We start from the raw sequence: 26,787 nt of genomic DNA on the forward strand, positions 1-26,787 counted from the left end.
CACAAGTATGTTGCTGGTCTAGCCACATTGAGGACAATGATGCGCATGCTTTCATATGAGTTGGACAGAGGAGACCGAGCAGTGTACTCGGATGCTATAGAGGCAAAGGTCAGGTTTCAGACAGATGACACCATGAAACACACAGACACTATCAGAGGCTATAGAGCTTGGAATCAATATGTTACTGTTGATCAGCATGAGGATGTTGAGCAGTTGGACTTATATAGTTGTCTAAGTCATAGTGATGTCTATTTTGGATTTCTCAAGCCATTGTGTTCACATGGGTACATGTGCATTGTACTGTTTAGTCATGTCAAGTGTAAGTCAAGTGTCAATAGTGGATGTAACAGTCATAGAGTAGGTGAAGAGTCATGAGGGTAGTTGAATAGTCACAAAGGGGAATGTCAAGGGCCACCCCACCCTTTGCTATAAATAGTCCCTCATAACTCATTGTATAGGCTTTTGGTCAGCTAAGCTTCCAATAATACTATCTTGGAGAAAGCTTAGACAATATTGTAACGCGCCTTGCCTTCTCCACTGCGCAGAGCTAGTTCATCCCTTTGGAGGAGCAGGCGGATGTGGCTGTAACCATCCATTGTTGGGGCTAGCAGGTTTACATGGATGTATTGTATTATTGGGACTTACACTTATTTATATAATAAGAGCCAACACATTTTCATGCATATGTTGTTATTGTAGTTGTACTGTTCCGGTTTCTTAGAAATGTATATTTTTTAACTTACTTAGTTGTGTATGAACTTCTTTGTATGAAATTATATGAATCTTGTTGCAGATGTGTTGTTGGTTTAACCATCACTTTGGATTGCGGGTCGACCTACTTTCCGGCTTGTGATGCATGTTCGCTCATGTGTTCCCTTCCCAGCTAAGTACTATTACAGGTTGCCAAGGGGTGCACTCATCTCAACCCCCATGTGTTAGAACCTTCCATACACCTTCCTTGACTCACTACAATGGTCACACCCTTGCTACTAACAGAGTTATCTTACTTGCCTCTGTGCGACATCGCAGTCAAGGCATTACCATATGACCCACTGCTAGGACTCCTACACCAAACAGTCTGAGGTCTAATTGGGACTTCTTACCGAGGAGATCCCCTTGACATGTTGGCGGGTCTAGCACCGTCAACATTTCTAGCACTAGAAGGAGGGCCAGATGACAAGCTGTGTCCTCTCATCCAGTTTTGAACCTTTGCATACCTTTCATGGATTCTTGCACTCTTCTCCCTCCACGATGTTTTTTGAATCATGAAGATGTCTCCATCACGGGGAAGTTTTTCGATCTCTTATCCACTTTCACATATGATGGTGAAGGTGAAGTGGCCTGGCCTGAGTACTTACATGGATTTCTTTCCATGCTTCATGAGGAAGATGGGTGTTCTGACGAACAGGCCAACTTGCTGCTTGCACACACACTTCACGAATCTCCACGTTGTTGGCTACTCAGCCTACCGGCTGACAGCGTGCACTCACTTGAGCACTTTTGTGATCTTATTGAAGACACTTTCTATCATTTTGATCCAGACCATCTTGACCGGAAACTGTTACAACAACGGAAGGCTCCACATGAATCAGTTATTGATTTTTGGCAGTGCTTCCGTGACTTGTAGTTTCAAGCTCCGAGGAGCCAGATGAAATTTGCCTATCTTTGGGACCAATTTGAGTATTGCCTTAAGAAATCTGTCCGTCCCAAGAAGAAGCTTGAGATCAAGCCTTGCTCAACATTCTTCATTGATGGAGCTGTGCAATCTCATGTGGATGCAGTCACTGTCTCAATTGACTGTCTGCCTTCCTCTCATTCAACAGCTCCACCACTGCCAAGTGATGTTGAGGATCATGCTCACACACCTATTCATCTTTCACATTCTCCCAACATCACTTCACTTAATTTTTTCATAGATTTTGTTGTGATTCCTTCGAGTTCTCATATGCATTCTATTATACAACCTCCGTCTTCGCACTTGGGTGTTCCTACAGATGATACTGTCTTATGTTCGTCCATTCCAGACTCTTCACTTGTTGTGAACGAGGAAAAACCCATCTATGGAGTTTCTGTTTCACAACCAACATGCGCTCTCATTCATGATGAAAATGAGTAGGAGCTTGAGCATCAACACTTGGTGAAGGAGGACTCCCTTTCATCTGAGCCCCCTTCGTTTTTTCCTAACATCTTTGGTGAACCTTCCATCCATGATTTCGCATGTGTGTTTTCATCCATAGATGCACCCATTTTTTATCACTCGTAGGACTCACCAGATGATGGTCCATCATTCGACAATGGAGAGGATAAGTTATTCATTGAAAATTCACTTGATCTTTCATCTGTCTTTTCTAGAAACACAAAGGATGAGTTTGTTCGCTTTTCATCTACCCCTCTGTTTGATTCATCTGATCATGAGGATGCTGATGAAATCATTGATTTTTCTGATCGTGGCGGTCGTGATCCATTTACTCCCATATTTTATCATGATCATGACTCTATCACAATTGATCTTTCAAAGCCACCGGTTTATGATGATCTACCTGATGATGAAGTTGAAACACCCAAGACTATCGAGGCACTTCAGCCCGAGCTAATGGTTATGTCAGGCCCTCGCTCTCTTGGGGTTAGTCTCACTTCCGATCAAGAAATTGTTCAATCACCCAAGGCTCCTCATCACTCATCTATGCATTGAAGATCCATATTAGACACAGATCACACTTCCTCCACTCGAGTTGCACGATCCCATTGCTCATGCATTGGAGGAATCATACATTGCAAGCACATGTGTACGACACAAGTTATATTTGTTTCTTTCGTTTGCTTGCATGTCTCAGTCAAGAGTGTGCTTGTGCTTCAAAGTTGCATGCAGTGTCACACAACACCATGATAAGTCCACAGACTGCTCGTCATGCACTTGCACTCACTTATGTCATGTGGGCACTGTCAAACATGAAGTGTGGTTGTCTTCATTGTTATATCTTTCTTGCTTGTTGGTTCACACAACTGGGTTGCTTGCGGACCAAGCCTTCACCAACATGGGTCAACCAATGCGCCAGTGGCTGCATTGGAAATATCACTTCACGTGATCAGGCCCATGCACCATTAGTGTAGGAGTAGGAATAATGTTTGCTTTCAGTCTGTTTCCTTGCATGATTGTTTACTTACTGGATTTGTTTGTTTGTTTGTCTGCTTGCTTGTTTGCTTACTTTCTTTGCTTTCACTTTTGCTTCTGCTCTTGCTTTGGTTTGTTGTTTGTTAGTTCGCTTGTTTTGTATAGTTCTCTTATTTCGTTCGTAGGTTAGTTTTGCATGAAACCATGTATGACTCTTGAAACGAGCTAAGTGAAGTACACGAGGGCTTGCACAACTATCACTACTTGGTTTTCTGTCATCTTGCCTTTGTATGAAGAACTTGTTTCTTTCAGTCCATGATATGTCGAAGGAAAATACGTATTGTTCGAAGTGAACCTTGGTGAAAACAAAACGATTGCGCGCTAACTAGTGCCACCTTCTCTAGTCGGTTGTTTTTGGGTTAAACCTTGTCAGCTCAGTCAAGTAGAGTAAGGTGAGGGAGAAAACCTTAACAGGCACATCAGAGATATAATAAATTACTTCTCTGCTAGAACAACCTCTTCTACTCTCAATAATTCGGGATCCCTCTTCCACCTCTGAAATGAATAAGTGATATGCACAGTTGGAAAAATGAAAAATGAAAAGTAAAAAAAAAAATTCAAAATTCAAAATGAATAAGGCGAAAGAAGAGAAAGGCTTCTTGCGCAAGGAGGTGATGCAAGTAACTTTGTCGGGGTACTGACTAGGCTCGCTGGCTTGTGTTCCTATGTGACTCCGTCGGGGTACCGTCCAGGCCTATTGGTAGCAGAGAACCACTAGAGATGAAATTAAGACTTTGACGACTATATTGCTTGTGCACCAATATACCCCTAAACCCTAATCGAAACAATTGTGTTGCCTTGGCTTGGAATGTGTGTCAATTGACCAAGAGCTTGCTAGATACTACATCTTACAACCAAGGTAGTGTGAAACCAAGATGAGCTGGAGTTAGACATGTTTTTCATGAACAAGGTCCATTTAGAGAGCTGGAGTTCTACTAGTGTGTCACCAAGTGTTGTAGTGGCTACAACCACCCTCCAAAATTTTTCCTTAGCCCATTTTGGAGCCTCCCTACCAACCTTTCACAACACCTTGTCTTGCTTCGTCAAGTACACAAGCTTCAGTGTTTTTCATGCACAAAGGCAACCTGTCGAGCATAACTTGATGCATTCCCCTCACAGGCTGTTCACCTGGACTTGGTCTAGCTACAGGCTGAGAAGCTTCCCCAAGAAAATTGTGCATTTCTGGAGGGAAACCAACCTTCCCTCCAGAAATTTCTCAATTATGTTTGGCAGCATGCTGGGCTCCAAAATTGTGCAATTCTGCCAGCCAACACTCCTAGCAAAAATTGCGCAAATTTCCCTAGTAGGGCTGCTTAGCCTAGAATTTGCACAAATATGGGTAGCAGTCAGCTGCTCTGCCCAGAAATGGCGCAAACCTCCTGGAAAGTCAGCCCAGCTCCCAGCCAAAAATGTTCATTTTTCTCAAGAAGTTGAGCAGCTGCATGCATAAGTACTCTGGTTGACCAGTTCCACTTGGGACCAAGGAAAATTGAATTACATGCATGCATGACTTGCTCTTCCTAGAATAGAAAAAGGAAACACGCAAAGGCATCCCATGATACAGGAAGCAATTTTTAGCAGCCGTGGGTTACATGCAAAGTTGTTTTAGAAACTTCCCTCTAAGTGTCGCTTTTTCCTAGATTTTTGGGATGCGCGTCATGATCCCAAACTTATTTATTCGATGCATCAGAGCTCATTCTTTCACATCGATCTTGGAGCTCTGACATCCCACAGCACATCTAGGACTCTTCGACACATTCAGATCACCTATTCATAGGTAAGTGGCCTCAACTTGTCTTTTTCAGCATTGCTGTCGCTTTTTGTGTATTCGCTTCTATGAGTGTCGTTTACTTGATTTATTTGAACGCTTGCTGTCATTTACATGTATACTAGCTTTTTCTAGCTCCGTTTCAATTTTTGTTGCTATCACACTGCTATTGCATGCATGAAACTATTTTGCACGAACGTTCACCCAACCGCTTCACCCACATGCATGCAATCACTTTTTCTATCACTTAGTGTCGCCATTCATTCACTCTCTTATTTTCTTTCAGTTGCCCATTGGCGAGTCGGGCCAATGTTGGCCCGGTGTCTACCATCACTGAGACTACATTGCACAATATGGGGAGGGAAGGCTCTGCCTTCCTCTCCAGAAATGTGCAGTTCTATCTAGCACTTCCCTCCAGGACTGTTTTGCACATTTATGAGGGGTAGTGACTGCTAGCCCAGAAAGTTGCGCAATGCATTCCTTGAGCCTACAGTCACTCCCACCTGGAATTGCGCATTGTGCAATCCCAGTAGCCAAAAACCAGCCTAGATTGCGCATTGCGCAGATACAACAACCAGCCTTGCCTCCCAGACAACCCAGACAACCTTTTGTGTAGTTTTGGCAGCTAGTCACCCAGCCTCCCAGAAGAAATTGCGCAATATTTCCCATTAGTTTCCCATGTATGTGTTGTTTCATTCCCCGAAGTTGCTTTGTTTTCACTGACAGATTTCTTTCCATGCATGTTGCTTGTCTCCAGATATTTCAGGTGTTCATCTGTCTCAATGGCTTCCAAGAGAACAGGATCTCAGGACATTGATGGAAATGCAGCTGGAGTAGAAGTTAAGCAAGTGCCCTCTAGTATGCCGATCTACACAGATACAAAGTTGTATCTAGACAAGGACATCAAACTAAAGTGGAAAGAGGTTGATGAAACATTTGCAAGCAATTTTGGGGAACACCTCGAAGACCGTCACGTGAACATTCACAAGTCTGGCTTATACCGGATTGCATGCATATATCCCATGTTCCCATGCGCGGACATGATATACTGGATCGTCTCTCACACTAATCCTGAGACGATGACCTTTAGCAGTGTCAGTGGGACGAAGCTTGCAACCTTCTGGGAACGCGATTATGATGAGATGTATCAGATGTCAGATCCCGTGACTGTCATGGAGACTCCATTCAGCTTACCCAACAATAGTGCTAACTCCAGAGACATTCTGAATAATTAGGTAAAGGATCCAGCTCGATTCAGGTTAACACCCAACCAGGTCTACAAGATAAAGATACTGAGGAAGGCATACTAATACTTGATAATATTTTCTTGTCAACTGTATGGAAAAGCAAGCATGGAAACCTTCCCACAGAGTTGGGTGGTTGCACTAGACCAATTGGCTAGAGAAGGAAAAACATGTAACTAGTTCGACATATTGGCTCATCAGCTGAAGGAACAAGTAAAGAAGTCTCGATAGTCACTCGGAGGTATGCATGTAGATATTTACATGTCCACCTACATGCTATATGTAATCTGTGCCCGGACAGGAGTTCCCGAGCTTGGAGTGGGCATGTTCACTGGCGGAGACTGCTGTGAACACATATTTCAATTTGTTTTTTGAATGCAGCTTCAAAGGAGTAATCACACGGCCAAAGTTCTGCCAAAGTTTTCCTTGGACGTACTTGTCATGCATGAAGTAGCATATGACATCTCGGCGAGATTTACAACTAGACTGCATAAGAAGAAGAAGGAACCTTGGCCCACTCTTACGTTGCGGATTGGGTTATATGAGATCTGGAGTACCAAGCAAGCGGATGTCGAAGCAGAACTGATGAATAAGTACCCATTCGACCTCCGAAGTTACAATCCGCATGACCCACATTTCATTGTGAAGGATCACTACACAAGAGTTCAGTTCAACTGGATCTTTTGGGCATTTCATTGGGTCGAGGAGGACCCATGGAGATATTGCTAAAGTTTCTATAGAACCAATGAATCAGTCAGATTTGCTGTGGAGTTGTTAGCGAAGCAGCATCAAGGAGAGCACTAGCAGTAGCAACAGTAGCGGCAGTGGTAGCAGAGCCAAGCATACTAGTGCACGACAAAGGGAAGAGGAAGATTGTCGATCGCATGGAGGAGGAGAAAAGCTGCAAGTTTCGAGTAGATCCACTTGTAGAGAAAGCAGCTATGGCTATAGAGGCGAAGAGGCAGCAATGCGACAAGTGAATTGTATGAAGGAAAAAGGATAAGAAGAGAATGTAAGAAGTAATGAAGGAGTTGCATGAGCTGAGAGAGCAACTCTGAAAGGAACAAGAGCTACGCAAACAGGAGAGGGAAGCGCATCAGCAACAGATATAGCAGGGAGTGCAACATGTGCAAACAAGCGAAGTAATGCCCATACAAGTAGTTGATTCATCTGAAGTGATAGCATCAGGCCAACAGGGTTAAACATCACAGGGGAAAGACTTTTCTCATGAGATAGAATAGACACTTCAACAGTTGGATGCAGACATGGAGCAACAGGAGTTGGAACAGGACACCGACCTCATGCCTCACCATAAAGAGGTCGACTCACCCACTTCAATGCATCCAGAAGAGGATCAAGTCTCTGATGACCAAAGAGGCACTGAGATCCTTGGTGGTTAGTCAGAAGAAGAGATGCACAACATCTCGTTTGATGAATCATAACATAGAGTTGTGCAGTCTCGTAGAGTGTCAACTCCGGAGGATCACACATATCCTGCGCAAGTTGAAGAATGAGTGATCGTGACTGATGTGTACAAACATCCAGCTGCCTTGGCCGATGCAACTAGAGTGTATGCCAAAGCCACTAGCTCAGGTGTTTGCTTCCTAAGAGCTGAGAATGATCAAATGGAAAAGGAGCTAAAAACGGACAGGCAAGGAGGAGACTTGGTGACAATGTCCGCATGAGCAGAACTGAAGAAGGCAATACTAGATGAATTATTGTACCTTGACACAGTTATGCGAGCATTGTACTCCAAGTTTGGTACCGTGCATAAGGCAGTCATCCATCTCAATGGATGACAGCAACGATGTGATAGAAGATCACGCATCTTGAAGAACATGCATGATGTTGTTGATGACATGTAAACATGGACAATGAGGAACAAGGGAGCCCCACTTCACTTGCCTAAGATGATGAGGGTCAATGCAGTCGAGCTGAAGGCACATATCTAGAGTCAGATCCAGAATTATGAAGAGCTCTTGCAGTTCATCACTAGCATACATGCCTCCCATGCATGAGTATTCAAGATTATGGATGTTTTGGTGCGCACACATGCGATCCCATAAATCGGGACTCTCACCCAGGCGAAGACAAAGAAGTAGGTCTGACTAGAGCTTGACTCATACTTCGACGAGTTGATGCGCATCACCACTAACCTAGACTTGCCTATCATTACAGACATCATGCACAAGTATGTTGTTGGTCGGCCACATTGAAGACAATGATGCGCATGCTTTCAGATGAGTTGGACAGAGGAGCCCGAGCAGTGTACCTGGATGCTATGGAGGCAAAGGTCAGGTTTCAGATGAATGTCACCGCGGAACACACAGACACTATCAGAGACTATAGAGCTTGGCATCAATATGTTAATGTTGATCAACATGAGGATGTTGAGCAGTTGGACTTCTATAGTTGTGTAAGTCAGAGTGATGTCTAGTTTGGCTTGTTCAAGCCATTATGTTCACATGGATACATGTGCATTGTAATGTTGAGTCATGTCAAGTGTAAGTCAAGTGTCAATAGTGGATGTAACAGTCATAGAGTAGGTGAAGAGTCATGAGAGTAGTTGAACAGTCACAAAGGGGAATGTCAAGGGCCACTCCACCCTTTGCTATAAATAGTCCTTCATAACTCATTGTATAGGCTTTTGGTCAGCCAAGAGTCCAATAAGATTATCTTGGAGAAAGATTGGACAGTATTGTAACGCGCCTTGGATTCTCCACTGCACAGAGATAGTTCATCCCTTTGGAGGTGCAGGCGGATGTGGTTGTAATGTTCCATTGTTAGGGCTAGCAGGTTTACATGGATGTATTGTATGATTGGGACTTACACTTATTTATATAATAATAGCCAACACATTTTCATGCATATGTTGTTATTGTAGTTGGACTGTTCCGATTGCTTAGCAATGTATGTTGTTTAACTTACGTGGTTGTGTATGAACTTCTTTGTATGCAATTATATGAATCTTGTTGCAGATATGGTTTTGGTTTAACCATCACTTTGGATTGCTGACTGACCTGCTTTTTGGCTTGTGATGCATCTTTGATCGTATGTTCCCTTCCCAGCTGAGTACTGTTACATGTTTCCAAGGGGTGCACTTATCTCAACCCCCATGTGTTAGAACCTTCCATACACCTTCCTTGATTCACTACAGCGGTCTCACCCTTGCCACTAATAGAGTTATCTTACTTGCCTCTGTGCGACATCGCAGTCAAGGCATTAGCATATGATCCACTGTAGGGACTCCTACACCAAGCGGTTTGAGGTCTAATTGGGACTTCTTACTAGGGAGATCCCCTTGACATGTTCGTGGGTCCAACACTGTCGACACTTTGGAGTCCTTAGTGGGTTTTTCATCTGCAATGACTCCAACAACACGCAGATCCTTCTCTATGGCAATAGCCTCTTCATAGTTTTTTGTAAAGTTGGTTTCACAGCTCGCTTGATGAACTGCACAACACTGGTCGATAAGGTAGAAATGTAGTAGTCAATAGTGATGGAGTCGTGAGGTTTAGTGTCATCCGAGAACTTATTCAAAATATGATTGAACCTCTAATTAAAATATTTGACCTTTTCTTTCTGCTCCATATTGAGACTACCCAACTCATTCAGTAACATGGCAGGGGTCTTGTCTTTAACAAATTTCTAAAAAAAGATCCTTTTGAATACCCTCCAATTCTGGATGGAGTTTGGAGGAAAGTTGTGGTACCATACAACTGCTCTACCATCCAAGGTACATGGAAATAGTCTACATGAAACATCATCATAATGTACCTTGAGTGTCTGCAAATGTAGGTAGAAAGTGTGTAAGTGATCTTCTTCCTTCACTGTCTTGTCAGGGTCATATTTCATTAGCAGCTTCTCTGTGTGTCTTGGCATCTTTTGCAGGACACCCGAAAGTGCCAATGGGATCTGAGTCATCCAATCCAAATTTTGGTCTGCCATGTTGTCTTCTAAGTCGTCTTTCTCTTCCTCTTCTGAATCTGATGATTCCTCTTCTGAATCTGTTGGTTCCTCCTCTTCTTCTCCTCCTCCTTCATTTCCTTCCCCTCCGCCTCCTCCTCCAAAACCTAAAATCAAGAGTAAGGGGTTGCCATCTTCTCCTCCTTGAAAGAGGAGGTTCTTCTTCTTTCTCCATGGCTTCTGCTAGCTCTTCAAGAGTGGCAAAGATCGCTTCTTCAACAGATTTAACTACTACTCCTGTGGGGGTAGCCTTGTTTTTCTTTTGAGAATATGGAAGAGTGTACACTCCCGGAATTAGTCCAAAAACTTTTGCGAATTGATGGGTGATGGGATAGAGAACCTGAATTTGATGGTATGAGATTTCTGGTTCAAACCTGGGAGGTGAGGAATTACCAACTTCAGAATTGTGGGTAGGGGAGAGGGAGTGAATGTTACTTCCTTGACCAGAAAATGGATGAGTGGAGTTGGTGGGAGAATTAACCATAAATTAATGGCGACCCTCCTTCTAGTGCTAGAAATGTTGATGGTGCTAGATCTGCCAACATTTATGGGATCTCCCTAATATGAGGTCCCAATAAGACCTCACACTGTTTGGTGTAGGAGTCCCATATGGTATGATGGCCCGGTTTCTAAATACTTAGAGATTTGTCTCAGCTCTAGCTTTCAGCACAAGAGAGTGTTGCAATGGTACCTTCGAAAAGCAAGGTGAGTGTGCAACGTAACTATGTCTATGTTCTATTACTACAAAAGGAGGGGAGAAAAGTGAGCCTCTAAGTGAGAGGTAATAATACCACCCAAGAAGAGACACATGTGAACCAGGAAGACCTATCCAACATCTAGCGGAATAGTCCATAATGGATGTGACAGTCATTAAAACCAAAGAAATGGGGAAGAGCTGTCTACCATCCAGCAGAATAGTCCAAAACGGATGTGACGGTCGTTATAATCGATGAGCAGGGAAAGGTATGTCTAGTATCTTGCAAAATATTCCACAAGGATGAGACAACAATGACAACCATTACAACACAATTCCAACAAGATAAGCACTAAAACAACCAAAATAGTTCAACTATCTTAGTACATGTGAAACAAACATGAAATATAAATTCTCACAGAATAGTCTTACAAACATCCATAAGTCATGCATGGAAAAGTGTTGGCCTGAAAAGGCTTATGTATTAAGCAAAAGTTCCAAGATGTATATTCACATCATACATCACTATCCTCAGTAGTGCGACATTGGATCCACTCCTTGCTCCTCAAAGAATTGACTAAAACTCTCTATGCTTTGTAGGAGGAGCCAAGGTGAAAATTCTTTTGCTCATACAATGAAGGGGTATAAATAACCAAGGGGTGATGCTTGACCCTTGTGACTCTTTGACTACCCTCACGAATGTTCAACTTCCTATGAATTTTCAACTGACATAACTCTTCATTTCTATGTGTGTCCATTGGACTTCCACTTTAAATTACATTTGATTTACAATATACATGGCTCATAATAGTGATGTGGCCTTTGACAAAGCATGACACTACTTGACATGACAATGTTAACATGGACTAGCTTACTGAGGTGGAAATGTCAAGCCATTGTTACTGTTGAGTGATAGCTGTGTTCTTGGATGTGCTTTCTCTTCTCCTCCACATAGCTTGATGATGCAGGGTCTTCAATGATCTTAGGTCTTAAGCAGTGGTTGCATGCATGTGTTCCCTTTTCTTGTTCTTGATAAGCTTATGTGTCCATCAAGTTGTGAGTAAGTATTCTAGCATGTTTGCTCCTTCTTCTCCTTCTTCATCGTCTCGCCATGATGTAGTAGTGTACCTATTCCTACAATTCACTCATGACAAGACGACATCAAATTAAAAAACTCCCTAGTCTAAGATGAAGCATTTTTATCCATGGACTGGGCCCGAGATAGGTGACAGGTTGGGAAAGAGGGCCTAGTAACTGCACATTGTGCAGTTTTAGGTGACATGGAGGGAGGTTGGTCACTGAGACTGCGCAAAATGCAACTCAGGCTTGGCTGAGGAACTCCTGAGCATAATCCTCATCCTAAGAAAAATTGTGCAGAAGCCACTGGGAGATAGGATTGTGCAATTGAGACAGTCAGTGGCTGATGCAGGATGGGACCCTGGGAGGTAGGTCTGCACAATTTTTAGAGGCAAGGTAGGATTGGGCAGCAGAGGGGCCTGGGAGGATAGGTCTGTGCAGTTCTTGAGATCAGTGAGTCTCGGCTAAGGGAGGACACTAGGGAGACACTTCTATGCAGTTCTGGGAGGCAAGGCAGGTTTGGTACTCTGCGCATTGCGAGGTTGCAGTAGGAAGGGAAGAAGCTTGATGTCTGGTCATGTGAAATGCGCAGTTCAGGTTAGGCTAGGAGTAGTTACTGCGCAGTTCTGGGGATGAAGGTAGGCTAGTTAGCTCAGGAATTGCGCAGTGCAACTACCCTAGGGATAGTGATTGCCCACTGTGCAGTTCCAGGCAGCAAGGTTGCATCACTGAGGGTTGAGACTGTACATTGTGTAGTTCAGTCGGGATTCGGTGAAAGTGAGTTTCCTGGTCGGAAGGATTTTCAGAGAAATGGCTAAGTGTAGGAGGAAAGTGAGATTGTGAGGAACTTGAACTTGTGATCACACACTTAGCATACTTTGGCAGCACGACAACATAGTCCATCGGAACAACAAGACAAGGCATTACCCTCTATGAGACTATCCTAGAATGAAAAGCGACAAGTGCGACACTTAGGGTCAACTTAGGATGACCGTGAGGACACTTGTGCGATAATGCCTAAAACTTTGTCTATGAGTGCGAATGATGTTTACATAGATAAGACAACTCGAATACACAAAGACCAACCTTCAAAATCACCAGAAAAGGACTGCAAGCATGGTAAAACAATCAAACATGCCAAAAGACGATAGTTGATCAAACAAGTAAAAGGGGTGAAAAGACTCTTAGAAAGCTCATGAAATGAGCTCAAGTGTTTGCAACTTGTTATCACTTAGATTTTCCTTAGAAGTTATTGGAAAGAAGGAAAGGATCCAAGGTAACTACAAACCAACTTTTAGACTCGGGTGCTAGCCCACCTAAGTCCAGAGAGGGCTCTCTCTTTATGATTTAGCTATGTTTGAAAAGATTTTAGGCTAGTATTAATGTTCAGGGAGGTTGTTTTGTTTGAGAGTGGTGGAGTTCTGAAACAAAAGGGCAAACTAGGCTTTAAGGTCATTGGGCTATGGAGTCAACTAGGGATAATTCACTAGATCAAGTCAAATTGCTGAGGTAGGATTTCAACAGGCAGGATAGCAGAATAAAAACAAACTTTGGGCTTGAATGGATGATATTTCTTCTCAAAACTAGAGGGCAATCAAGAATCCTCAAGTTAGGATAAGAAAGAGGAAAGGAAGATAGGTCAACTAGCAGAGGGCAATTAAGAATCTAATACCAGGGACTTATTAGAGAAAAACTATAGGGATAGAGGAGCAATTAATAATTCCTTTATCGAGATAGTTTAGAAGAAAACATATAAATGGTAGACTGTTGATAGCAGAGAGCAATAAATCTAATTCTGATATACTTTGACTATTTTACCATTTAGATTTCAGATGCATGAAACATTGAAACATATAGAAAACACATAAAATCACAAGGACAAAATACTTATTTGCAATTATACTGCACGAGAATCTGATGAAATGTCTTCAACTTTCATTCCTTTTCCAGCAAAAAATCTAGATTTGAGTACAAAAGATTTCTCAGCTTGATAGCATAGAGTTACTATGATGTTATAGAATCCACCCAAAATACTTCAAATGAAGAAGTATTTATACAAAATTCTAAACTGAAATATCTTGAAAAAATATCAAGATTGGTTTACAAATATCTCAAACTATTTTACAATAATAGAATTTAAATAAAGGACATTAAAAAATAATGAATCTATTTGGCACTATTTTTATGGATTAATGGTGACAAAGAAGAGAAAGTCGAATTTGATAGCAACTCTTAGTTGATGATGAGGCATCCTAGTCACTAACTGCATCCTTCCTTTGTGCATTCTGCCTTAGAAATTCTGCAAACTTATGGTCCAATGATACGCTTGTATATTTCAATCCGAGATAGATATGTAAAAAGTGAAAGAATTTATTGTAGATAAGAATGTTTTTGAGATAAACCTCTCTCATTTTCCCAAAATTTAGCTCCCACTGTTCGCAATATTCTCTGCAAAAAGATGTCAAAAATAGACTTTGCACAAACTGAAAAATACACTGTGAAGACATGCACTTATCTCCCTTTTAGTAATACCTGTGTAAAAAGAGAGAGAGGTTTTTGTATATTAGCATTTTAGGAACAAAAACCTCCAGTTTTTTAAAAATACATCTTGGATTGGTCACAATAGTTTTTGCAAAACTATGACTTAAACAGGAAATTTCTGAAGAATGTACCATTTCTGCTCTGATTTCACGTTTTAACCTTGAACTTCTTTTAATTGTTTTTCACTTTTACTTTGTATAAACTTCATTGTTGCTGGTGAAAGTGTTTTCATCTCTATTTAACCCTTACTGCATCCATGTTTACTTTTATTGTTTATTGTTTACTGTTTACTTTTACCACTCTATTTTTTCATCTGTCTTCACTTTGACATGAATTTGTATGCTCTGTAACTGTCTTCCTTGCTGTTTATCTTCATGCTAGATGATTTACTTGATTTGGTCTTCAATCTGATACTCTTTAATCCTGATACACTTTGACTGTTCTTTACTGTGTCCTTTTAACTTCACTGTATATTTTAGGTTTTTACTGTTTGTTTCAACAGTAAATCCTTTTAATTCCATGTTTCCTCTACTTTTCATTTAACTTTATGTTTTATTTTCCATCTCTGTTTGAATAGATTTGGTAACAATCTTGGAGTAAACAAGTCTTATGACTAGTATTAAGACTGTTTATCCAAGGTTGCGGTCTTTTGATTGCCTGTAAAACAAAACAAACTGTTAGGAAAACGTTGGGTTGACAAGGAGGGTCATTAAGGGATTTGGGAGGGTCATTAAGGGATTTATCGAGCTTTATAGGTCTATGGAGTGAGTCCAAAATGATTTCGGGAAGTAAACCATGCTTGAATTGGTTAGCAGAGGCTTCAGGTGGAGTAGAAGGGTTTCATAAGTTTACACAGTAGAATGGGCGAAGGGCGAGAAAACCTGGGTTCTTGGGGTTTGAACTTTAATGGGCAAACTTTTAAAATATGGCGCGAACTGAATAGTAGACAGTTTGTCGCATAGTGGAGGTAGTAAGCGGGATCCATCGCACCGCTTTTGGGAGGTTGGTGGTTTTGGCAGAGGGTCGCGCGATGCCACAAATTGGATGACACGTAGCATCGACAAAAAGTCAAAACAACTTATATCGCGTGGTTAACGTTCGACCAAAAGGCCCGTGCGATATGAGTGAGAGTCGTTGGATGAAGGAAGGCAGATCGAATGGCAGTCGGTAGCGGAAAGTGTTAGGGAGTTAATGGGGGGGCCGATGGCATAATTAATATAATTAAATTGACTTTAATTATATCAAGGATGATATGATTGGACGAATGAAGGATTAATAATTTTAATGATATCGGGGGTGATTGTATTGGCAGAGAGGCTATTAATTAATCTAGATGACTAATTAATCCATTTTTTAACGTGTCGAGGGTTTTTGGCTCTTAATTAATCGCGATTCAATTAACTAATCCAATTTAATTAACTTTATTTATGGTTTATTTTTCAAACCATAGGGACAAGATATTTATTGATTTTGGGATTTTTATTAATAATACGGGAAAAGGTAATTTGTTTTGGGAGTTTAAATAATAAGAATTAAAAGTTAATATGACCCTGGAAAAAGAAAATGCGCTAAGTAAATGTTTCCAAAAATACATTCATCATCCAACATTATGACTTAGGCTAAAATGTGTTTGGGGGGTTTTTGTAAAGAACCTTTATTTTTCCTAAGTAAAAGAGTGATTTTACCTTAGGAAAAGGATTTGAAGGAAATGAATGAATTATGAAGGGGGTGACTTTTGATGAAGGGGTTTTAGCACTTAGGCCTTACAAGTTATTGGGCCGAGGGTCCGGTCCCTCCAAAAGTCAGAGAAATGCTCTGAGCCCCTTTAACTTTCAGGTTGTTGGTGCCTTTAGTACTTATGGGAAATTAGTAAAATTTAGGGAAAAAATGAGTGAGGAAGTTAATTAGTTTGACTTTTGTCCATGAAGTAAATGTCTTCATTGCCATCCCTATCTTTAAGTGCTTTTGATGATGAAAGTATATGACTTGATATCTGGATAATCATTCATCATGCATAATTCTGCAACCATTCATCTACTTACCCTACCTACACATCCTACCATTTTTTCTTCTTTTATTAGGGTGCACTTAAACTGGCAAACCCTTATCAAAACCTTTCTTTTCTTTTACAATGGTATTCTAACTAAGTCTAATCTTATTACATCCAAGGGATTAGATTAAATTGTTGAGCTCCTTTTATTTACTCTACCATATCTATTTATCTACCAAGATTAAACAGTTTGGTCAGATTTTATTCTCTATCTCTAAGCATGAAATTCAAAACATGGAATAACCAAGATTAAACTATTTGGTTACCATGGATTGTGGCATAAGTAACAAGTTGCACACAATCATTATTGTACAAAAAGTGAAATAGTAGTGGCATTTTGACTTGCACACTTTCATGGTCTTTTTATTTTTCTTGGGGTTCATTTTTTATTTTTTCTTACCTTTTCATTTTTTTTGCCCTTTGATTTTTCTTTTAAGGCATACCCTCTTTACATTTTTTAATTTTTTGAATTTTTTACAAATATGGAAAACATTTGCAGAAAGCAAAGGTATGTACATATTTTAGAGCTAAACCAAGTCAATCATGATATATGACACATGTTGGTATAGGAACATAACACAACCATAAAGGGAAAGATCAGGGTGTTATCACTCATGTTTTCCCAGAAGTTATAAGAAGGGGAAAGGAGGCCGAGGTAACCACAGACCAATCTTTTAGATACAAGATCTAGCCAATCTATATCCAGAGAGGGCTCTCTCTTTATGATTTAGCTTTGTTTCTTAAAGGTATTAGGCTAGTTATGAAGTTCAATGGTTTTGTTTTGAGTTTGGGTGGTGAGATTCAATAGAACAGTGAGGTAAAACAGAATAGTTCAGTCCATTGGGCTATGGAGTCAAAGAAGATGGCTTTCTGGATTTGGTTTCTTAGCAGAGGATGGCTTCACAGAGCAAGGTAGTCAAACATGGAACAAATAAAAGACTTGAAGTAGATGGAATGGGCTCAAATGGGTGAAGGGCAATTAAGAATCCTTCAACATATTGAAGGAGGGAAAATGAATGATTATTGACAAAGAGCAGTTAAGAATTCTTCACCAAATAATCAACATGAAAGAATAAGGAAACAAGAGCAATTAAGAGTTCACTGTTTACTCTAATTCTGAAGAAAACACATAGAATAATAAAGACTGAATACAGAGTGCAGTCAAGAAAATTCTGAAATTAACCTTTACTTTATCATTCAGATTATGAGACACAGATGATATAATAAACAAGGAAACTGTAAAACACAAGATATAGAGGACTTATTGATCCAGAGGTTGATTCAAGAATTCTGTGACAAGTCCTCTGCTTCAATTCTTCATCCAGTAGGCCAGACAAGAGATGTTTCCAACAACTTTTTATTCCAAAATTACAGTATTACAGCACAGTCTAGGAAATCCACACACCACACACCACCTCAATTCTCTAATGGAGGGGGTATTTATACAACAAAATATGTACAAAAAATATCTCATAACAGCTGTGAGATAATATCTAGGATGATTAATAATAATTTACAAGTAAAATAGAAACAGCTAACTGATGTAGTGCTGGAGGCAGGCCTTTAGGGTTCGGCTTGCAGCTGTCTTCTGTAGTAGCTCTACGCCGACTGCCTGTCTTAATTGATGCATTAATTCTGATCTGATAGTCTTTAATTCTTATTAGCTACCTTTAATTCTTCTCTGATACACTTTAATGCTCGTATGATACTCTTTGACTTCTCTTGAAGCTCTTTAATGTTGAACTCACCCCTGCACACCGCTGTCTAGCATTCTGCCCAAAATTTCCTTTTTCTGAGGGTAACGATGTAACTATGGAAAAACATCTGTTTATGGGGCACTGGAGGTTCTTCTGCGCCTTTTGATTCATAACACTTAGCTCTCTCTATGGTTGGTATGCTAACTTCCTATAGAGGTTGCTGAGAAGCCCTGGCAATTGATGCGCTGATAGCCATGTATTGAGAAAATTTATAGGTACCTGTGTCAAAAGAGGAGGAAACCATACACTGGAGGGTCGGTTGATAGGTAGAGGAGCTCATCGATGGAGCCTTTTCTGGTCCGGAGGCAGTCAAGAATGAACTGTGAACTTGGTAGATATCATGCTCGGAGCGCTGTTCGCAGAAAAACATAGCAAAATGACTTTTTACCTTTTTATTCGACAAAATGAAATTTTGGCGGGAATGCTTGATTTGGAGGACAGATGACGTCAGTGGAAGTACGGGACAGGTGACGTGGCAGGTGATGTGGCAGTGACATTAGCGAAGGACAGTTGACATCAACGGATGATGTTAGTAGAGGGCGGTGGTAAGCGGTTTTGTCCGCACCGCTTTTGGGGCTGGGTGGTTTCGGGCGGAGGGCTAGCGAACATGGTGGGAGCGCGACGTGTGGCAGAGGTATGATGGAAAACCGCCGAGTGATCGCGCATTGAAATTCGGCGATGAAGGGGGTTACGGAATGGATGCGGATCGTCGGATGGTCAGGCCCAGATCAGATGACGGACGCGCTGCGGTGATGGCGGAGAGTTAATGGTGTGGGACCGATATAATCAACGTTAATAAATCATATCGGGGCTGATTTCATTGGTTCGGGGGATGGTTATTAATTAACCGGGGGTTAATTAATTCCATGATAGTGCGTGGCGTGGAGGGTTCTCAATGAACTTCAAATAAATTCATCAATCCCAGTTAAAATGTAACTATGGTCGTATTCGACCGGGGCGGGGGTATGTAATGATATCGGGATTTTATTATATTACATATTACGGGAAGGGTAACAATTATAGGGATTTATATAATAACTGTTAAAAAATTAATATGAAAAGATGTAAATGAAAGCGCTAAGTTATAAACTTAGGCCTATGATGAACAAAAAGGGGTTTTTGAGGTGATATAACGTATTTTCCCAAGTAAAGTAGGGGTTTACTTAAGAAAATGAGTTTTATGAAATGAGATGAGTGATTTGTGAGTGATATTAAGCAGATCTTAATACCTTTGGGGAAGTTAGTGAATGATTTAGGGAAAAAAGTATGAAGGGGAGTTAGTCATGAAATCTTGCCTCGCTTGAGCTGCTTCAAGTATAATGTCCACCTGGCACTTTGTGATAGAGATAAGATTAACACATTTTTTAGAGACAAAATCAATCACAAGTATGTTTCTGCAGCACCATCTTCCTACCTTGCCTACTTTGCCTAACATTTTTTCTTCTTTTTACTCGGGTGCATTTGGACTGGCAAACCCTTTTCAACTTTTCTTTTGTTATGATGGTAAGCCTACCTAAGTCTGCACTTATTACTTCCAAGGGCTCATATTAAAGTGTTGAGCTCCTTTGCTTCTCCACCTATCTACTTATCTGCGAAGATTAAACAGTTTGGTCATATTTTATTCTCTATCTTTAAAACAAGAAATTCAAACATGAATTAGCCAAGATTAAGCTGTTTGGCCATTCATCAATTGTGGCATAAAGTTTCAACAGGCTGCACACAATGATTTATTTACAGAAAATGAAAAGGTAGTGGCATTTTGGACTTGCACACTTTCCTGGTCTTTCTTTGTTTGGGTTCATTTCTTTTCATTTTTTCTTTTGACAGTTTTACTCTTTTTACCCTTTGATTTTTCTTTTAGGGCATACCCTCTTTACATTTTTTACATTTTTTTATTTTTTGATAATATGGAAAACCTTTGCAGCAAGGAAAGGGATGAACATACTACGGAGCTCATCAAGTCAATCATGAAATATGACACTTATTGGTATAGGAGTATAACATAGGCAAGGCTCCAAAATTTAAGTGCAAACCAAAATTTTGGAGGGCTTTGCAGCTGCTACAACACTATCTTAGAAAAAGACATTCACAACATGAGGAATGAAGGTAATATCCTTTTGCTTGGGGACTTCAATGCTAGAACTACTTATGTTAGGTAACCACTTTAACCCTGACCCCTTGTGGATTGATGAAGTTGATGACCTAACTAATAGATTCAAGAGAACCCCTGAAGATAGAACCAAGAACTTATTTGGTACCGAGCTCCTCAAGCTTTGTAGTTCCCAAGACCTGGTTATTTGTAATGGTATTAACAAGCGGCCTTCTTATGGCCAAATGACTTGTTTAAATAGATTGGGTAGTAGTGTTATGGAATATGTGATTTCAAACACCAGTGTCCTTAACCGCAATACCAACTTTGATCTTCTTAAAGATTTTTAGCCTGACTCTGACCACATGCCTTTGTCTTTAACCCTCAATTTTGTTATGCATACCAGCCACATGCAGGATGCTAGTGAAATTCAAAGACACACTCGTTTTAATCAGAATAATATAGACCTTTTCTTAAAGGAGTTAAAAGGGATTTAAATTCCCTGACTTATAATAACAATATTGATAAAATTTATCACAATTTTACTACTACCCTTTCCACTACCATTAACAATTTCTCTACTGAGGTTTCATATAAGAAAATTAATAAAACTTCCAACCCTTGGTATGACAAAGACTGTAAAAGTGTTAGCAAAACTATCTGAGACACTCCTAATGACACCATAAAGCTCTGAAATATTAGTATATACAAAGCCCTCATTAAAGAGAAGAAGCAGTCATATATTAATAAGAGACAAGAGCACCTTCTTCACCTTTGTAAAGTTTCACCTAGAAAGTTTTGCGGAATGTTCTTGTTCATAAATCTAAAGATAATAACTCGATCCCCCTAGAAAAGTGGGACATCTATCTTAAGAAGTCAAATGAATCCCCGGAAACCATGGACAACATTGTTAGCACTCCTATTAAGGAAGATATATTTTCTCTTGAGGATGTTGAGTCTGGGATTAATAAGCTCTCTAGTGGGAAAGCTAAAGATATTTAAGGTTACCAAGCTAAATATTAAGCTAGGAAGATCTATCCTCATTACTCATCTCCACAAGCTTCTAAATTTGGATGTAAAGCATGGTTTCCCTAAGCCTTGGACGCAAAGCCTTATTGTGCCTATATTTAAAAGTGGGAACAAATATGTCCCCTCTAACTAAAGGACTGTAAAAAATCCCGTAGATTCATGAGCTCATGCAATTTACTAAAGCACAGGACAAGAATCTACTTCTACTTTCAACCAGCGAAAGCAAATAGATCGATGAAAACAATAAGAACAAGAAGAAGATAAATAAATGGCACATAAAATAGTATGTATCTGGGGAAAGCCACTGCTCAAAACCTTGCTATCTGTATTGCCTATATCGGAAATATGAGTGAAGATACAAAGCTTGTTCTCACTAGAACAATTCCGCACAAGTATGCTCTACCCTCTCAGCTCACAAGCTAGCTTTTGGCCAACACTTAGCAAATTCTATAGCTCTCCAAGCCTCTAATATCTTGCGTAAATCCTAGGATGAATAGCAGTATTTAAAGGGAATTCATGCTTCCAAAATTACGTAATCCAAACATAGGATCAATATCTGATGCATGCATGATATTTACACTCCAGTAAATAATACCACTAATAGTACATTGTCCCTACAGTCTAGTCTCAACTGGGTCTTTCTCTGAACTGACATGCATGATTTTCTCACGAGGGAATCTTCAGTTAACTGGAGTAGCACTAGTGGATGCACTAGTGCACCAACTAAATGTTATTCCTCTATTAGTTCCAAAAATAGTTTGGAACTAATTTAACTAAACTTAACTCGGTAAACTGAGTGATCTAATTTCCAACTCAATTTAAACTCATACTAGACCCCTAAAATTTAGGGAGAACATATACATGACTTCCGAAAGATTTCCAACTCGAAATTCCTAAGTTAATTAAGTTAATTAAACTCAATTAACTATATACGAGTTGCTATGAGAATAGAATTTAATTTTAATTCAAGGATAAATTAAAATAGAATTTCTTATTGCCATTTCTCAACACTCCCTCTCAACAAGAAAGGGATTATCAGCTACCCCAATCCTGTCTCTGTGAAACTCAAATTTACATCTTGACAATGCCTTTGTCAAAATGTTAGCTCTTGCTCCTCCGTGGGAATGTACTCTAACAACATAATCCGCCTCAATACACAATCTATAAGAGATGATATCAGATATCAATATGCTTGGACCAATCATTGAAAACTGGATTTTCAAAGGGTTCGATACAACTCTGATTATCGCAGTAAATCACAGTTGGATCCATCTGCTAACCAAACAAGCCAACCAGGATCTTCCTCATCCAAATGGCCTCACATATTGCCTCACTCATAGCCATGTACTCTGCCTTTGCTGAATTGAGTGTAACCGATCTATGTTTCCTGTTGTACCAAGAAACTGCCGCTGAACCAATACTAAAGATCCCTCTTGATGTACTCTTCCTGTCGGATGGATTCCCTACCTAATCTGCATCGATGAAGCCTTGAAGCTTCACTGTCTTTGTCCATTTATACCATAATCCATACTGAGAAGTGCCCTGAGGTATCTCAACACATTCTTTGTCGCCTTCCAAGACAACTTGGTAGGACTAACCATCACTTGACTAAGCTGGTTAATTGCATAGCACATATCAGGTCATGTGTTCACCAAGTACATGAGTGAACCCACAAGTTTCCTGTAAACAGTAGCTTCCACTACTTCCCTTGAAGTAGCATCCTCGTTCCTGCAGTTACCTGCTAGAGGAGTCCCCATGGGTTTGCTGCTCTCCATGTAGAATCTCTTGAGTATCTCATTGGCATACTTGCCCTGAGACACAAACAACTCCCCATCTCCCTGCAATACCTCCATGCAAAGATAGTAATGCATGAGCCCCATGTCCTTCATCTCAAACTCTCTTGCAAGGTCCTCCTTGGACCTTGCAAGACTTGATCAACTGATCATCACCTATCAGTATGAGATCATCAACATAGAGTACAATGGTAAAAAACTTACCTTCCACCACTATGTGGTATAGATTTGCATCCGCTTCACTGTTCGTGAAGCCCAGCCCAGTGAAGTAGCTATCTATCCTGGTGTACCAAGCACAGGGTGTTTTCTTCAGCCTATACAATGCTCTCTTGAGCTGACACACATGCAACTCATGGTCAAACGTCTCAAAACCTTCAGGCACCTCTATGTACACCTCTTCCTCAATCATGCCATTAAGGAAGGATGTCTTCACATCAATCTGATGTATCTTCCAACCCATCTGTGCTAATAGTGCCAGTATAAATTTGATCGACGAGTACCTTGTAACAGGAGCAAAGGTCTCATCATAGTCAATCCCCTCTACCTATGAAAAACCATGGGCCACAAATATAGCCTTATGCTTCTCCACACTATCATTTGTAGCTTGTTTTACCTTGTAAAGCCAACGAGAGCTCACCACTGACCTGTCCTCCAGTCTCGGGATCACATCCCAAAAACTGTTATGAACTATGGAGTCATACTCCTCCACCATGGCATCAACCCAAACTGGCTACTGCACTGCATCCTTAAAGGAAGATGGTTCTGTCACAACACATTCACCCATAAGAGCCATGTATCCAGTGTACCTCTTAGGTGACCTCCTCTTCTTGCACTGAGAAGTGGGTGCTCCCAGATTCTCCTGTGCATCATCCAACAATCTGTCAGCCTCTCTGGTGCACTTTATTTCCTCTCTAGAGGAATCTGCCTGAGTGGATGTCTCCACTCCTAGGTCCTCTACATGTGGTTTCTCCACATCAATCTGAGGCTGCTCAACCTTAGGAGCTAAAATCTCCTCATCCGCATGTAGCTCAAGCTCCCTCTCAAGGGAAACTCGCATGGCCTTCCCCTTATCGAATCTGACATCCCTGTGAACCATTGTCATCCTGTTGGTCGGCAAATACACCCGATAGTTTTGAGGTGTATCAGTGTACCCCACAAATATCCCAACTTTGTTTTCAGCTCAAGATTCTTTCATGCATCTTTGGTCACAAGGCAATATACCGATGACCAAAAAATCATAAAGTGACCAACATCTGGCCTCTTACCAGAATAAGCCTCTTCTGTGTCTTCATCTCAAGTATCCAATGTGGGCTATGGTTTTGAACATAAAAAGTTGTGTTGCATGCCTCTGCCCACAAGTGTAGTGGTAGGCCCTGATCATGCAACACTACCCTCGCTACCCCTACTACGCTTCTGTTATACCTCTTTGCCAGCCCATTCTATTGAGGGTTATGGGGTGCCATCAACTCCCGTTTAATCCCTTCCGCTGTACAAAAATTCTTATACTCGTTTGAGACATACTCACCACCGTTATCACTTTGTAGAGCTTTAACCTTCTTGCCCGACTCTTTCTCCACCAATGCTTTAAACTCACAAAACTTTGTGAAAGTTTGATTCTTTTTCTGCATGAAAAATATCCAGTATTGACGAGAATAGTCATAAAAAAATATAACATAATACATGTGTTTGGCTGTCGATATTGTCGAGAATGGTTCACACACATCTTAATGGACTTGCTCTAGAATAACCTCTACTTGAATGTCTCTGTCATGAAAGGAAGACTTGGTGTATTTTCCCCTTAGTACACCCCATGCATGTATCAAATTTCTCAAGCGTATCTTTGTGAAGATTGGTAGAGATCTGCTGCAATATCTTCAAATCCCCATGATGCAAGTGGCCTAATCGCATGTGCCACAACTCACCAACATCTCCGCTCTGCACCCTTTCTTCTTTTTTTCTCAAAGCAACACAATCCTCTACCTCCAGCCTATAGAAAATTTTCACCTGAATCCCTATCTTCTTTACTTGACCCATGGCTATGTGTCAAAGGAACGCCTTTCCTTTCAAGAAGATCACATTATAGCCTCTATCCTCAAGCATGGAAACAAATACCAAGTTCTTCTTCATCCCAGGCACATACATAACATTCTTCAAGGTGATTGGAGCCCCATGCTCCCTATGAAAAGTAATCATGCCCAATCCAGTAACACTATACTTCCCATCGTCACCCATCTCGATATGCATATGGAGATCTTTCTCCTCTAGGTCACTGAATAACTCTTTGTCGCCAGTCATGTGGAATGAAGCTCCATTGTCTAAGTACCATACACTTTCCATCATTGATGACACCATGCATGCAATGAGGGAAAATTCCAATTCGAATTGAGAGGCCAAAGCTTCACCCGCAGCTCCTCCTGAGGACTTCTTCTTGGAATTATTGAGTGGACAATTTTTAGAAAAAAGGCCCAGCTCATGTCAATGAAAGCACTTAACTTTCGTCATTTCTTTCTTCTTATCTCCATGATAAGAATTCAATTTGGAATTGGAAGCTTTCCCTTTCCCCTTCTTCGCCTTAATCGCTAAGGCACAATTCTCTTCATCATCAGTCTTTGAGGAAGAGTCATCCTTGGTGTTCCTCATGATCTCCTCCTACATCAAATCAACCACAGTCGTTCCCAATCTGGCACCTTCTCACAACCATTGACATAGTGCTGATAACTATGCCAACTCTTTGGGAGTTCTAGAAGAGCAAGACTCACCATATCATCCTTGGGAACTGTGATTCCAACACTTCCAAGTTCATCACGACATTAAGTGAACTTGGTCAAGTATTTTGCAATAGTCTCGCCTTTCTCCATTTTGATTTTTTGAAGTTTGTCCTTCAGTGCCAATTTCGTTTGGTCACTGTTGTTCTGATACAAGTTTGTCAATGTTTTCCACATAGCATACAGAGTTTCCTTGCCATGGAGACTCGAGACAATGTGGCCTCAAACTCCCTCAAGGATTATCCGCCTCGCCTTTGCCACACACTTCTTCCATTCGACCAAATTCTTTGCATTCGATGTTGCCGCTTAGGGATTTTTTGATCAACGAATTCCTTCAAGCCATTATCCTCTAGCACAAACTCCATTATGTCCCTCCAGGCTATAAAATTCGAGCTGCCTTCCAAGGCATACTCGAGCCACAAACTGTAAAACGCCATTTGCTGATCCTGAAGTATGTATTGCAAATTCGAATTTCACCTGTAACCCAAAACTCAAAACTTCGAAATATTCTCTAGTATACTATTCTCAGCTTCGATACCATGTAGAAAATCCTATTGATTCATGAGCTCATACAATTTTCTAAAGCATAGGACAAGAATCTACTTCTACTTTCAACAAGTGGAAGCCAATAGATCAATGAAAACAATAAGAACAAGACGAAGATAAATCAATGGTACATAACAAAAGATGTATAGGCGGAAAGCCACTGCTCAAAACCCCACTGTCTATATTTCATATATCAGAAATATGAGTGAATATACAAATATTTTTCTCACTAGAACAATTCCGCACAAGTATGATGTTGGGTAGCAGAAGCCCCGCGCAACGATCATAAGGCACAA

This window comes from Pinus tabuliformis, chromosome 1_2, assembly GCF_031772625.1.
Source record: "Pinus tabuliformis cultivar Carrire ecotype Pingquan chromosome 1_2, CPIR1, whole genome shotgun sequence".
NCBI lineage: Eukaryota > Viridiplantae > Streptophyta > Pinopsida > Pinales > Pinaceae > Pinus > Pinus tabuliformis.